The sequence below is a fragment of the Ornithodoros turicata genome, chromosome 1 (genome assembly GCF_037126465.1).
Source record: "Ornithodoros turicata isolate Travis chromosome 1, ASM3712646v1, whole genome shotgun sequence".
Classification (NCBI taxonomy): Eukaryota; Metazoa; Arthropoda; class Arachnida; order Ixodida; family Argasidae; genus Ornithodoros; species Ornithodoros turicata.
In genome coordinates this window covers 157,247,241-157,252,142 of record NC_088201.1, presented here as the reverse complement: position 1 = coordinate 157,252,142, position 4,902 = coordinate 157,247,241, and the positions used below count along the sequence as shown (strand labels likewise).

Below are 4,902 nucleotides of genomic sequence, written 5' to 3'. Positions count from 1 at the left end.
TATGAACATATGAAAACTGGTTTGTTTAAAAATGATAAGAGCTACAGGGTGTAGCGAATGCTGTTCTCCTTTTTCACTCTCTAATATTTCTTGTGAAATATTTATATGCAAGCAAAACAAAAGTACAAGGAAATGAATCTCATTCTGTGTTATAATTGCTGCACGCTGTTCTTGGATGTATAGGCAACATGCATTCCTGAGATGCTGTGTTTCTTTTTTGCTTTGGAACGGTCGACTGGCGATATCGTATTACATCCGGCGGGAAGGCCTATTGTTTCGCATTGGCATATGCGTGTTCCCCGTTTTGACGATGGTTGGATAATTATTGACGTGAGGAATAATGAATTTATGTGGCTGTGAATAGACCTTGGGTTTTTGCTCGTTGTGAGGCACTAAAAATGTGTGAGTGTGCGTGCGCGTTTGTGCAGCTGGGTCCCCACTTGACAAGTAAGTTCATTGTGTTTGACTTCAGTGATACTGCCGATATTGCCGTATATTATGCCGACTGTGATTTTTTTGCTTGAAAAATAAGGTTTATCGCATTTTCAATAGAGTAGACTGCGTTACACATGATATATGCTTTCTCCAAGCAGAGTGCTTTATTCTTATCGAATCGCTCACGCCTGTATAACAAATTCAGAAAGCAGATGTGAATAGGTGTGTTCCTCAGGTTGTGTGTTTGCCACACAAGCTTAATTTTTGCGAAATTGTGTTATTCTGTTTAATAATTTTCTGGTGATAGAAAATCTGTTTTGTCATGCTTGACACTTTGCTATTCGAGCAGAATTGCGTGTAATTTCTTATTTTTCACTGTCGCTCGTTGTGTCTGTGTTGTGTGTGTGTGTGTGTGTGTGTGTGTGTGCGACTGTGACCCCACTTAACCAGTAAGTACATTGTGTATGCCTTTTCGTGTGACTCGAGTGATAAATTTATGTGGTATTGCATGAAGTGTTGGTTTAAAAATAAGGGTTGTTGCACTTGCATAGCAGGTGGCTTCTTATTGTAATTTTCACTCGTAAAAAAACCAGCGTACCCTTGTCCTGTGCTCTCTTTTCACAGGGACAACGCGACTGTGTATGTAGAATTATGCAATAACAATCTGATAGCAGAAATGAGTGCCTTTTTTCCCGTTTATTAGCATGTGCCTCGTTTTTTTTTTTTTTTGCAGTTATAGCTATCACGGAAAGTGGGTTTGTTTGTTTTTGTTTGTTTGTTTGTTAGATTTTGTTGGGTGCTCGATATATTGATGAAGTAAGCAGTGCTTAATCTTGCAGTTATGGGTATTTGAGCAGAAATGTTGGTGTCTGAGCCTGGAGTGGAGATTCCAATAAAGCACCTCTCCTTGTGCATTCCTGAGCTGCTGTGTGCGCGCGCGTGTGCTTTTTTCCTGGTTTGTGACGTCATCATGGTATGTTTGGGCTTGTTTAGTAGTGTTACAATTTTACCCGCCGCTAGTATCTTGTTGTTATCTTTTGTTAACTGCGTAGCGATGTGTGGTGACTCTGCGACTATTCCTGAGGTCTTAAGCCTTTTCCCTCATCGTTTAAGTGAATTTGTGTACCCTTGTCCTGTGGTTTCTTTACGCAGGGACAATGCGACTGTATGTAGCATTAAGCAATAATTATCTGATAGCAGAAATGGGTGTCTTTGTCACAGTTTATTAGCGTGTGCGTCGTTATTTTATTTTTTTTTTTCTCTTATAGCTATGCGAGCAAAAGTGCGTGTAATTTTTCGCTGCTCTTTTCTTATTTTCTCTACTTTTATGTAGAAGAAAGCCTCCTGCGTAAAAGCTGAATAGTGTTCTGTCAGTGGAAGTGGGGTTGTTTGTTTGATTTTGTTGGGTGTTCGATATCTTGATAAAGTAAGCAGTGCTTAATCTTGCAGTTATGGGTATTTGAGCAGAAATGTTGGTGTCTGAGCCAGGAGTAGAGATTCAAATAAAGCTCCTCTCCTTGTGCATTCCTGAGCTGCTGTGTGTGCTTTTTTCCTGGTTTGTGACGTCATCATGGCATGTTGGGGCTTGTTTAGCAGTGTTACAATCTTACCCGCCGCTAGTATCTTGTTGTTATCTTGTGTTAGCTGCGTAGCGATGTGTGGTGACTCTGTGCTTATTCCTGAGGTTTTAAGCCTTTTCCCTCATCGCTTAAGTGAATTTGTGTACCCTTGTCCTGCGCTTTCTTCACTTAGGGGCAATGCAATTGAGTATTTAGCATTATGCAATAATTGTCTGATAGCAGTTGATGGTAGTTTGTTAGCATGTGTTTAATTTTTGAGGTCATAGCTATTTTGCTATTTGAGCAGAAATGCTGGTATCTGAGGGTTTAACGCTGAGGGTAGAAATTCCTGTCTGAGATGAATCTGCATTTCACTGCAATTTGTTTCTTTTAAGTAATATTATTGAAATTCCACAGCCACTGTGAACAAAAAGGGATGGTTGTGTGCCTGCTCATGAAAGCAACTTGCATATCGGAATGACATGTGATGAGAGCGAACTTTGCGCTCAGGTACGGCAATGGTGTAGGCGGACGGAGCATTACGTGAAGCCAAGGGCAAGCTGCGGCCTTGAACGTGCAGAGCAGGTTATTTTTAGGCTATGACGACTCGCCGCACCCGTGCATGTTGGGGCATGCAGCGAGGTCGCCGCTATATAAATGGGGAGGATGTGTAAAGAGGGAGCAGTCTTCGCGTCACTTCGGGAGTGTGCGGAGCTCGCTTCAAGAGTGAGTATTTTTCATCCACGCTTTGTGGTGCACGTTTTCTTAGTGCTTCTTCTTTTTTTCAGTGCCTAGATGCGTGTTCTGCTTTTTTGATCCTCATGATATCGGGGATGATGAGCCATTGGAAGAGAATTCACCATCTTCTCCAGACATTTCACCTGCCACATTGCATGCTCACGTCGAGCGATCACATCCCTATGTGGACATTTCCTTCCTGCCTTTCTTTCAAACTGATAGCGCATTTCGAGGTATCGTCAAAGCGTTTGTGCTATTGGCATCTGTTCACGATCAGGGAGTAGAGGACTTGCGACAATATTTAATGAACCACCTCCACAATATAATTGCTATTTTGCGAGCGCAAAGAATACCCTTTAGGTTTTGCATTTGTTCTGACGTTCTAATGATGAAAGAAAATCGAGGGGATGTAACCGCGCACATAGCTCATTTTATGGCGCTTGCTCGCGAAGTCCACAGCGACGGAGCTATCGCAAATACTTTGATGGATGTGATTCAGGAGTCCACCGGGCGCATTGAAAATTACCAGCGCGAGGGTAGTGGGTTTGTATCCACTGACGTCCAAAAAGTTCAAATGTGTATTTCTGCTGTGAAAACTAAAAAATTCGGGTGCAATGGGGTACTTCCCACGAATCTGGCTAAACGCAGGAACGTGTTAACGAATATCCATTTACCAGCACGCAAGGAGGGCGAATGTTTTAAATACAATACGCTCGCTCTCCTGCACCCACAGGAAAGGAATTGGTGGAAAAAATGTGAAAATTATGCAGTAGATTACTGGTGGCCAAGCCACTTCCCCGTTTCATTTTCTGATCTGGACGAATTCGAAGACAAAAACAAGATATCCGTTTACGTGTACGAGTACGTCGATCAGGGAGTGCACGTGTCGCGACCCCCAAAACTCGGGTGTGAAAAGAAAATTCACTTATTGGCTATAGATGAACATTTTTTTTTAATCAAGTCCCCCGAACGATTACTGATGAGAGACAATAGGTGTTTCGTATGCGAATGTTGCACGCGCTCTTTTAATGAGGAAAAGAGCATGGCGAAACATCGTCGCCTATGCGCGGACGTGAACGAAATCTTATTGGAATTTTGCGAACCTGGCAAAAATTTTGTAGAATTACAGTTAAAAAAATTAATAAATAATAAATAAAAAAAAATAATAATAAATAAATATAAAGTTAAAAAAAATTAATAAAATACAGTACAAGCAGCAGTACAACTACGTCATCGCGTTGGACACGGAGAGCGTACTCGCGCCCAGTGGTGTTGGCATGCAGCGTCACGTCACCTCTAGCTTCTGTGCCGTGCTCGTGCGCACCCACGACTCGAAGGTGATGCGCGTCAGGACGCACCACGGTGAAGATTCCGCGAGGCAGTGCGTGAAGGCTTTGATGGAAATGCGGGACGAGATGGTTGCCCTGAATGCCTGCCCCGCCACAATGGTGCTGAATGATGAGCAACGAGCCGAGCACAGAGCTGCCACCCATTGCGCGTACTGTAAACGGGAGTTCACGCGAGATCTACCCCGTGTCCGTCATCACGACCATTCCAAGCGATGTACTACCGGGGACACAAATTACATTGCGACGCTGTGCAGCCCCTGTAACGTGGCGTGCACGACGAGAGAAAAATTACCGAGCATGGTGCACAATCTGGCCTACGATTTGGCCGGACTGCTGCGGGAATTTCACCTTCTCGGGTGGAAGCGAGCTCCCTTCATCGTTGCCAGTTCCATGGAAAAAATTCGATCGTTCGAAATTGGCACCTTCCTATTCAGAGATACCATGCAGTACCTAAATTCGTCGCTGGGAGAGCTCGTGGAAACCGTCAAATCCATGGGGGGCGCAGAGGCGTTCCAGTGCCTGAAGCAGGTATTTGGAAACGACTACGAAATTCTGCTTCGTAAAGGTGTATTCCCATACAGCCACGTTAATTCTTTTGCGGTGTACGACGAATTGGCTCTGCCGGCAAAATCTGCCTTCCGAAATGATCTCACTGGGGAGGATATAAGCGAGGAAGACTACCAGTATGCGCTGCAAGTATTTGAACATTTTGGATGCTCGAATCTGAGGGATTATAATGCACTGTACCTGAAAACGGATGCCCTATTACACGCTGATGTAATGCAGCACTTTCGACGACTGTGCTACGACGCGCGTGGATT

At 43.8% G+C, this 4,902-nt stretch overlaps 1 long non-coding RNA gene across 1 annotated transcript; it reads left to right on the top strand.

Moving 5' to 3' along the window:
* The first annotated feature begins 367 nt into the window (after positions 1-367).
* On the top strand, positions 368-3,453 carry LOC135371591 (uncharacterized). Its single transcript, XR_010415652.1, has 3 exons — positions 368-447; positions 2,505-2,720; positions 2,783-3,453. It is a non-coding gene; the product is annotated as an uncharacterized LOC135371591 (long non-coding RNA).
* Positions 3,454-4,902: the final 1,449 nt, after the last annotated feature.